Source organism: Theropithecus gelada, chromosome 5, assembly GCF_003255815.1.
Source record: "Theropithecus gelada isolate Dixy chromosome 5, Tgel_1.0, whole genome shotgun sequence".
In the NCBI taxonomy this organism is placed as follows: Eukaryota; Metazoa; Chordata; class Mammalia; order Primates; family Cercopithecidae; genus Theropithecus; species Theropithecus gelada.
In genome coordinates this window covers 122,743,150-122,754,566 of record NC_037672.1, presented here as the reverse complement: position 1 = coordinate 122,754,566, position 11,417 = coordinate 122,743,150, and the positions used below count along the sequence as shown (strand labels likewise).

Sequence of the window (11,417 nt, the reverse complement as noted above, 5' to 3'; positions counted from 1 at the left end):
TGTTCAGTAGCTATCCAGTATCACAGCCACCAGTCCCATCCTAAGTGCTGCCAAAAATTTGAACTCCAGAAGGAGTATTTTTCCCTCTAGCTTGATTATAAAGCCTGAATTTAGATTCAACATTTTCATATAATTTAATCTTAAGGGAAATAAGTTCTTTCATGTTATCTTAAAACTGCCCATTTTCAGTAAACAAAATACTATGTAAGAGATATGTTACATATAAAAGTAAGCAGTGTAAATGAAAGAAAGGATACTTTCCTTCTCTTTAGTCCTACTGTCTACAGTCATGGATAGGGCAGTGATGTTCATTAGGACAGTGATGATGGACAGTGATGATGATGATGGAGTGAAGAATATTCAATACAGATATGAGAGTTAAGGAAAAAATTATAAAACCCAAAGTCAAACCAAGCTAACAAAATGAGCAATATCATTAGAATCCCCAAGAAGTAAAAATTAATACATTTGAGGAATAATTATAAACACAATTCTTCTCTCCAGAAAACACCTCCAGGTTCATTATCATCAATACAGACATTTTATTACGTTTTTTAGAATACTTTTTTGCTATCTATCCAATTGTGATTAAGTCTTAGGGATTTTTATGCCATGTTCCTGTCTTTATTAACTATCTCAAGACTATACCTCAGTGCCGGTATTTGAAGGAAATATTGCAGAGTAGTTCAGGACTCCAGCTGTCATCAGTGCATAAGATGAAAGACCCGAACATAAAGTTAAGTGAAATCAAGTCGGTTATTCTTAATTTTAATGTCACATAATTATTTGAGCATAGAAAAGTAACTGAATTATAGTGTTGACATTATTAGTAGGGAGTAATTTTCACTTCCATCTAACGCTTTGGGAAATGAGGCAAATAACACAAGAATCTCTTGAAAGTTACAGAAATATTCATAGTTGTAAAGACATTTTCTTCTTTTCACAAATTTGGAGTGCTTTTAGAGAGCTTTATAAAGACAACAGCCTGCTCTTGAAATGGTGGCAAGCAAAATGAATTAAACCACTTAGAAGACAGAAATTATTCTAAAGAAATTACTCCAAAATGGAAGGAAGGTTAATTGGTGTATTCTTGAATTATTTTGCAACAGTTTATAGGTATTAATTTAAATTTTTCAATAATAAATAATATACTCTATCAGCATATCTAAGAAAGAAAAACAGTGATGAATAATAGAATTATACATGTCCAACTTTAATTCCATTGGACATAGTAAAGTCATGACACTGTCTGTTGCACCAGAAGGCCAGGGCTGGTGTGTTCCTGTGTTTACATGCACACATATAATTGCCAATGGCCGTTGTTCAATTCACTTTCTATAATGCAATCACTGAACAAGAATTAATTCTATTCTGTATACTCCCTCACACACACGAACACACATGGGTTCACAAAGCTAGTTTTGAGGAAAGTCAGAACAATAATTTCTACGATAACTTATCTACACTGAACAATATAAACCACAAAATTTCATAGCAATAGGGGAAAAGTGATGTCACTTCTAGTAGAATAACAATATTGATTTAAAAAATCCTTTGGTTTGCCTCGATTTAAAAAAAAATGCACATGGAGATTTTTGTTTTGCAAGCCCAGTCTTGAGTGTTGCTCACTTGTGCCCATCTGCATTAAATACATTTTTGTTTATCTGGTTAAAAACCAAATGCAAAACCACTGCTTATCAAGATTAATATGTGCAGTAATCTGCCTCATTGGCTTCAATATATTCAATTGACATAAATATTTCATGTTCTCTGTGGCAGGCAGTTTTCTAGGCAACAGGAATACCTCTGTAAGAGTCAGGGAGAAGAAACTTTGTATTAGAACAATATGGAATGCCTGTGAGGAGCAAACAATAGAAGCATTTCAGAAGAGGCTGTGATTAACTTGTCTCAGGAAGGGAAAGGAAGGGTTCATAAAGGAGCCTACATTTGCATATGTTTCTGGAAAAGAGTATATATTGTCTAGGTAAAAATAATAAGACAGCATCAAAGCCTTAAGAACATGACATTGTTACATCTCCCCTACACCAACATCACAAAGTAACCTCCAGATATGCCAGAGGGAAAGAGAAATATATATATATATTTTTTTCTATATATATATAATATAAATATATATAGAGAGAATAGAGACTATAGAGACATGTCAGACAATACATTATGAAACATGAATATACATTAAATCAGCTATGCACTTTTCAAAAGCAACAAAAATAAACTATCATACTATTTATTCTATGACAATATAAACAACAAAGCGACTGCATAAAGAAAGACACTTAACATTCAAATAAGCTATGAACATCTTTTCATCCTATTTGAATACTGTTGCCTCAGTCTGCTTGCTGGCTGCTGGTAGGTCAGGGACAGAGGGTTGCATAGACACCATGGAGGGCCTGCTAGCCTCACTCTGAGGCTACTTTAGTCTGGAAGAACACTCAGATAGGGGGAAAGGGCACAGAGTGGTCAAAATGTACAAATAGGTAGCTTCAAGTATCTCCCAAGCATTGAAACTATTTCTGACAAAGATTTCACTGTGGGAGATGACCTCTCTCAGGGTGAGAACAGGAAGGCAACGTTTGAGAAACAAGGGACTCAGCTCTTTCTTTCAGCTGAGCTGTTTTCTCAGTGGCTTTCCTTAAAAATTAGCTACTTCTTTAGTTTGTTTTCCCGAGTAGATAATTAAAACTAAGGAGAGAATCTGTGCAAAATAGGAAGGATTGGCTGTGACTGTGTGGGGAAGACAGAAGAAAGGGGTTGCAATTGCAGGGACATCTTAAAGGGGTAAAACTAAAAGAATTTAAGAGGGTGTGTGTATGTGTGCGTGTGTGTGCGTGTGTGTGTGTGTGTGTGTGTGTGTGTGTGTGTGTGTGTGTTCGAAACAGTCTCACTCTCCTTGCCCTGGTTGGAGTGCAGTGGGGTGATCAAGGCTCACTGCAACCTCGACTTCCTGGGTGCTGGCATTCTACCCACCTCAGTCTCCCAAATACCTGGTGACTACAGTCACGCACCACCATGCCTGACTAATATTTGTATATTTGTAGAGACACGGTCTCCCTATGTTGCCCAGGCTGATCTCGAACTCCTGGGCTCAAGTTATCTGCCTTCCTCAGCCTCCCAAAGTGTTGGGATTATAGGCATGAGCCTGGAATGTTTATGTTCAAGGGGGTTGAAATTTTTGGTAAAATCTACATGACTTTAAAATCTACATAAATTGCTGTGGTTAGATTGCTAGTTTTCTGTCAAGTTTTTGTATTAACTTCAATGAGTGTGGAGCAAGAACTGTGACTACTTATGAAAAACTAGGCAAATATATATTCTAACTGTATTTTGTAAAAGAAGTATTATGCTATTTGTTGAAAAAATATTAGCTGTGAATGAAACTGAACATTTGCATGTGAAGCTTTTACTAGAATAGCTTAAGAAAATAAACTAAATCCCTCGTTGTTTAGGATATAATTAAACAAAGTTGAAATGAAGAATTATAATGATAAGAAATTCCCATTTTAGCTATTTTTTGGTGGGATGCAAAGATTTCTTGCATTTTTTTTTGCAGAAGGGGCTATAATAATGTCATATTTAGCAAATAACTATTGTAAAAAATATCCATTTTGCTTTGTTTGAATCACAGTAACTTCATGTTGAGTGCTTACTATGTGCTTGTAATACAATGCTGCAGCTTTGCCCCTGTCCAGGGATTTAATGGGGAACTTTAAGATATGGCAGTCCTGCGAGCTGCAAAGAAGCGTTGGACATTCACTATCTCATTTCATCCTTGCTCCATGACTGTGAGACAGGTTCTATCATCCCACTCTATAGATGCAGAAACTGACTTGCAGGAAAGGTAACTAACATGACTCAAGTCCTAGAGAGGCCTGAATGGCTGAGTCACGCAGCAGTTGCTCTGGTTTACATTCTCGTTGCAACAATGCTGTGTCCAGACCCAAAGTCAACTTGTGATGGGAAGGAGTGCCCTGGAGGGGAGTCAGCCAGGGAAATGGAAGTAAGATTCAAAACTGACTCACATAGATGTGAGACCTTAGGAAAGCTGCTTAATAGTCCTGCAACTTAGATGTAGAATAAGCATTTTTCCAAAGTTTAAACGAAATTGCAAACTTAAAATGAAGTGTTTATTTTCTCCTAGTAAATGCTAGCTCTCCCCTACACAAAGTGACTTGTATAATTTCACCCAAGCTAACTATAGACAAATATTAAGATTCAATTATAGGTTAATATTTTACAATAGAAATCTGACCTCTACCTATTTTTCTTTTACTTCATTTTTATGCATGTATGTACTCAGGCGCTTTTTATTCATCCTTTCTGGGGATTCCAAGTTTCTTACTGCCAAGGTGATCATATTCTTCGAGCAGTAACTCTAAAAAGGTAATTCTTGAAAATGTTTTTAAGACTTCCTTTAGATTTGAGTTCCTTTTTTGTTTTTTTGTTTTGTTTTGTTTTCTTTGAGACTGAATCATGCTCTGTCACCCAGGCTGGAGTGCAATAGGGCAATCTCCGCTCACTGCAAACTCTGCCTCCCGGGTTCACGCCATTCTCCTGCCTCAGCCCCCCGAGTAGCTGGGACTACAGTTGCCCACCACCATGCCTGGCTAATTTTTTTAAAAAAAATTTTATTTTTTATTTTTAGTAGAGATGGGTTTTCACCGTGTTAGCCAGAATGGTCTCAATCTCCTGATCTTGTGATCCGCCTGCCTCGGCCTCCCAAACTGCTGGGATTACAGGCGGGAGCCACTGCGCCCGGCCGACTTCTTTTCCTAATTCAAGGAATTTTGCTGCTACTGTTTCCATTCCACTGCTTTGTTGTCTCCTTGGCTTTACCTATTCACTTACTATACTGTAAAACTAAGTTGTAGCTGGCTGTCTCTGCTTATACAGAAATCCCATGACTACACTCCTGTTGCTTTCAGTTTCCCAGTGTTGCACTAAATTCTGGTTTCTGCCTTTATTCCTCCCAGCATGTTTTTGAGGTACAAACCCCAAGTACAGTATTATCTTCATACCTGTCCTAGCCTGATTCTCAGCTCTGTCTTTTTCTCGCTCCCTATGTGGGCTGCCAGGAGAACATTCCTCTGCCCTATGATTTGGGCAAAAGGCTACCTATGCCATAAGAAATAATGCACTCGTTAAGGTCTTTTCCTCTATTGTTTTCCAAAGATTCTGTGGCTTCTAGGGTTTTCTGAGCCACATGTCTGAGAACAATGAAGACGGGTTTAGTTCCAATTACTATTTTAATCTCCAATTTTCCCGTTTACGTTAACACATTTTATTGCTGCTCCATTGGAGATCCGTTATAGTAACACTAAGGTTTTCTTCAAAATATAGCTGACCCTTGAATAACAGGATTTTCACGGAGCAGGACCATCTATACACAGATCTTTTTCAACAAATATATTAGAAAATTTTCAGTAGACTTGAGAAAATTTGAAAAAACTCACAGATAAACCTTATAGCCTAAAAATAACTAAAAAATTAAAAAGTTAGGTATGTCATGAATGAGTAAAATATATGCAGATATTATTCTATTTTATCCTTTACTACCATACAATACACACAAATCTATTACAAAAGTTAAAATTTATCAAAATTTATACACACACTTATTGACAATACATGACCTCATTCACAGTCCAAAGAAATGTAAACAAATATAAAGATCCAGTATCAAATCATAACCACATAAAATTAACTAAAATACATACTGTACTACTGTAATAATTTTGTAGCCACCTCTTGTTGCTATTGAAGTGAGCTGAAGTGTTGTGAGTATCTGCTGAAAACACCTTGTAATTTTAATCATCTGTATGTGAGCAGTTCCTCACTACAGTAAACTGTTTATCACAGTAAAAAAGGATCTCTCATTATACTCATGTATTTGCCATGTTTAGTGCAATATCACAAACCCTGAATAACATGATAGTACCCAAAATACAGTGCCATTAGTGATGCAGGAAGTGCTCCCAAAAGCAGAGAAAAGTCATGAAAATGCAAGAAAAAAGGTTAATTGCTTGATATATACTTTAAATTGAGGTCTGCAATTGTGTTTGCCTGCCATTTCAAGATAAACGAATCCAGGGTAAGGATCATTGTTAAAAAAAAAAAAAAAAAAGAAAGAAAAGAAAAAAGATACATGAAGCCCTTTCTATAGCTGTGCCAGCAGGTGAACAAACCCTGTACTTTTTGCAAAATGTCTTATTATCTTGTATTGAAAACGTAGCTTTTATGTGGATACAAGATTGCTATAAGAAAGGCTCTTTCTTTACAGCAGTAAGATAGAGTCTTTAGAATCTAATATGGTTAAAGCCTAGATAGACTCTAACATGATTTGATAAAAAACGAAGTCATTTTACGACAAAGCAAAAGGAAAGTGTAGAATCTAAAGCTGGAGGATTTAATGCCAGCAAAGAATGATTTCACAGTTTTAGAAAGAAGTTTGGCTTAAAAATGTCAAAATAACAGGAGAAGCGCCTTCTATTAACCAAGAGATAGCAGATGAATTCCCATTAAGAAGAGCATTGAGGAGAAAAAGTATCTCTACCTGAATGGGATTTTAATGTCAACAAAAGTACCCTATTCTGGGGGGTGAGGGGGGGCGGGGAGAGTTTTAAAGGATATTAATAAGGAAGAGAAGTGAGTACTAGGATTTAAGGCAGAAAGGGACAGGCTAACTCTACTGTTTTATGTAAATGAAGTTGAGTTTATGTTCAGAACTGACCTTTTGTGTAAAGCTGTGAAACCCCAAGCCTTGAAGGGAAAGATAAACACCAACTGCTAGTCTTTGGTTTTACAACAAGGACACTTGGACAAGAACCCTTTTTCTGGATGGGTTCAATTGATGCTTTGTCCCTGATCTCAGAAGGTACCTTTCTAGTAAAGCATTGCCTTTTGGCATTCTTTTGATTAGACAAACCCTTGGCCACTCAGAATCCTATGAGTTCAACATCAAAGGCATCAAAGATATCTATTTGCCGCCAAACATATCTCTAATTCAGCTTCTAGATCAAGGGGTCATAAGGATTATTAAGGCTCATAATAAATGGTACTCCATAAAAAAGATTTTCAAAGCTGTGGAAGAGAAACACGACTGAGAGACCATGAGTCTGGAAAAATTACACCACTGAAGATGCCATCAACGTGATAGAAAAAGTCATGAAAATTATCAAGATCCAAACAATAAATTCCTGCTGGAGAAAATTCTGTGACATCACAATATTCACAACAGAGCCAATGAAGGAAATCATGAAAGAGATTCTGGATATATATATTTTTTAAAAAGTAGGTGGGAAAGAGTTTCAAGATGTGGATCTTACAGAAATTCAAGAACTAATAAACAGCACACTGGTGATATTAACAGAAACAACTGGATGGAGATCAGTATTTCTGAACCAGTCCCAGATGATGAGAAAGAAGTCATAGAAGAAGCAATGCCAGAAAACAAATTGACATTGGACAACTTGGTGGAAGATTCTGATTATTTAGGGCCGCTTTGGACTTCTTTTATGACATGGACTTTTCTATATGAGTGCTGAAACTAAAGTAAAATGTTTTAAAGAGTACTGGTGACAGGTGACAATGCGCTAGCAGGCCTCACTCTTGCCGCCTCCTTGGCCTCCTCATCCACTCTGGTGCCGCTTGAGGAGCCCTTCAGCCCACCACTGCACTGTGGGAGCCTCTCTCTCAGCTGGCCGAGGCCGGAGCCATCTCCCTCTGCTCGAGGGCAGGTGTGGAAAGAGAGGCGCAGGCGGGAACCAGGGCTGCGCGTGGCACTCACAGGCCAGCACAAATTCCGGTGGGCACGAGCTCCGTGGGCCTCACATTAGGAGCTGCTGGCCAGTGCTGCCAGCCCAGGGCAGTAAGGGGCTTAGCACCCAGGTCAGCAACTGCGGAGGTTGCGGGGTCCCCCAGCACTGCCAGCCTGCATGCACCGTGCTGGAATTCTCACCAGGCCTCAGCTGCCACCCCGTGGGGCAGAGCGCCGGACCTGCAGCCTGCCATGCCCGAGCCTCCCCCCAACGCCCTAGGTTCCTGAGTGACCCAACACTCACTGACGAGCACTGCCCCTTGCTCCGCAGCACCCAGTCCCATCAACCGCCCAAGGGCTGAGGAATGCAGGTATGGCTAGGAACTGGCAGGCAGCTCCGCCTGCAAGACCTGTGCAGGATCCACTAGGTGAAGCCAGTTAGCCAGTTGGGCTCCTGAGTGTACTGGGGACTTGGAGAACTTTTATATCTAGCTAGAGGATTGTAAATGCACCAATCAGCACTCTGTGTCTAGCCCAGGGATTGTAAACGCACCAATCAGCACCCTGTCAAAATGGTCCAATCAGCACCCTGTAAAATTGACCAATCTGTTCTCTGTAAACACCTTCCATACTGTAGAAGGTTTTGTTTTTTTGTTTTTTGTTTTTGTTTTTGTTTTTGTTTTGCTCTTTGCAATAAATCTTGCTGCTGCTTATTCTTTGGGTCCTCGGGGCATTTGTAAGTTATAACACCCACCGCCAAAGTCTGCAGCTTCACTTCTGAAGCCAGCAAGACCACAAACCCACCAGAAGGAAGAAACTGCGGACATGCCATCTTTAAGAACTGTAACACTCACTGCCAGGGTCTGAGGCTTCATTCGTGAAGTCAGCGAGACCAAGAACCCACCGATTCCGTACACATTGGTACCATTAGAAACATTTTTAGAGTGAAAAAGAAACAAGTTAGAAATTACAATGTATTCTCTAAAGGTTACATATAGTGTACTTGCTTCTCCTGCCTCTTCTTACACCTCCTTCACTTCATCCACCCCTGCCACCTGTGAAGACAGCAAGACCAATCCTTCCTTTTCCTTCTCTTTCTTAGCTTCTTCAGTGTGGGCAGAACCAGGACAAAGACCTTTATGATGATGAATTTCCACTTACTGTATAGTGAATACATTTTTTCTTCCTTATGATTTTCTTAATACCATTTTCCTTTCTCTAAATTTGTTGTGAGAATACATTATATAATATATACACATCATTATGTGTTAATTGACTATTTGTGTTATCAATAAGGCTTCTGGTTAAGAGTAGATTATTAGTAATTAGGTTTGGGGGAGTCAAAAGTTCATGAATTTTCAACTGAGCAGAGGGTCAGCATTTCTAACTTGTATGTTTTTCAAGGGTCTACTGAAAAATAATATTGAAGCAATTATATAACCAATATTTTAACCAAAAGCTTCAGTTAAACTAAGCAACCAACGTGTTTACCAAAAATCTTCTTTTATAAAGATTTTATAAATTGCAAGGACTTTACTATTGTTTTAGTGATGGAGACCACAAGAAAACATTTTTTCTCATATCTTGGAATTAGGAATCCCACATTGTACTTTGCTGGTGGCAAAAATAAGATTTCAACTTTTGAACATTCTGACGTAAATCATGTTTCTTTTTTCACGCTATGTGTTTAGAAGGCTTTGAGACAAAAATGTGATCTATATGTAGGACGTGAACGGAATTTCATAAACTGTCTTTTGTGCATCTCATCATATTACATCTTAATTTTCTATCCTGCTATTTTCTATCCTACTGTAACCCTGTCTCATATTCCTTATTTAATTTAACTTTATCTTGTCCTGCAGACATAGCCTCTTTTAAAACTTTCTAAAATATAACAGGTTATATCCATTACATTTAATTAAAGACATTCAACAAAGGAAATTCTGTGGGAAAGTTCAAGATTGAGCAATTTTTAAGAATATTTAAATGTGGTTACTGGAGTCAAGCAGACCCTGTGTTGCAGCTTCAGGAGCTTAGCTGGTCTCTGGTCCTCAGCTTGGCCCTATGGACCCGGCTGGACACTCCCCCGAGAACAGTGGGGAGCCTGGTGCCCAGTGTCCCTGGGACTGATGCAAACCATTGAGGAGGTGACTGGCTGGGCACGCAGGCACACAGGTGCCAGCCAAGGCTGAGTGGAGCTTACCCAAATAATTTTTAACATCAACCCCCTGGAGAATCTGAAGGTATACATCATCGGTCCGCCTCCTTGGTGGTCTTTATGATCGTTGTGGGCACTGTGGCATAGCTTTCCCAACCCTGGACTGTTTCTTCAAAATCATGGAGATTAAGTCACCAGAAATGGCAGAAGATCGGAATACTTTTCTGCTGTGGTTTAATGATTTGGACTTGCATGCATCAGAAAACGAAACATTAAGGTATCTCAAAAATGACACCAAAACTTCGGGAAGCATAATGACCATGCAGACCAGAGCATCCACTGGGTCTTCCCAGGCCCTGGAGGATTCAGGCCCAGTTAACATCTCAGTCAAAATCATCCTAACCCTGGACCCACTCAAATTATTTGGAGGGTACTCTCATGGCATCACTCATCTGTATTCAATCATTTTAGGTCATCAGATTGGACTTTGAGACAGAGAAGCCCACGAAGGGATAAATATTACATTTACTCTGCCTGCAACTTGAACATCAGATAGTTGTGCTCTTGATGGTCCCCATGAGCAGATGGTGTTCACAGCGTGCATGACCCTCAGGGACACCCTGGGTGTGTTCCCCTTCACTGTGCAGCCACCGCACTGTGTTTCTGACACACAGCGATGCTACACTATGGTGCAAGATCTTTGGAACTGATAGAAAGGCCAGGACAATACGCTCAAGGTTACAGTCTTTTCCGGTGTTAGAAAAGGCCTATTGAAAAAGGCTATCATGCTTTTAATCCCAAGCATACAGTTATTGCTCCAGATGATGACTGTTCATTGATGAATTTGCATCTTATGCATACCAGTTACTTCCTCTTCATGATGGTGATAATAGTGTTTTGCTATACTGTTATCAAAGGCAGACCCAACAAATTGTGGCAGAGCAATCCTAAATGTTGTCCTGAGAAGACAGCTTTGGCTGAAACCTAATCCCACAGCTTCTTGTTTTCTGAGAGAGACTGAGAGAACCATAATCCTTGCCTGTTGAACCCAGCTTGGGTCTGGGCACTCTGTGATACATTATCTTGCAATGTTGGGTTATTCCAGCGAAAGACATTTCAAGTGCCTGTAACTTACTTGCATTTATTTATTTATTTATTTATTTATTTATTTATTTTTGAAACGGAGTCTCACTCTGTCTCCCAGGTTGGAGTGCAGTGGCGCGATCACAGATTATTGCAACTTCTGCCTCCCGGGTTCAAGTCATTCTCCTGCCTCAGTCTCCTGAGTAGCTGAGATTACTGGTGTGTGCCGCCATACCTGGCTATTTTTTTTTTTTTTTTTTAGTGGAGACGGGGTTTCACCATGTTGGTCAGGCTTGTCTTGAACTCCTGTCCTCGTGATCCACCCGCCTCGGCCTCCCAAAGTTCTGGGATTATAGACATGAGCCACCGCGCCTAGCCTATTTGTGCATATTTATAAAA

General features: G+C 39.3%; 1 pseudogene; it reads left to right on the top strand.

Annotated features, from left to right (window-relative positions):
- The first annotated feature begins 9,990 nt into the window (after nucleotides 1-9,990).
- LOC112624364 lies at nucleotides 9,991-10,923 on the top strand (annotated as a pseudogene).
- The last annotated feature ends 494 nt before the right edge of the window (nucleotides 10,924-11,417 follow it).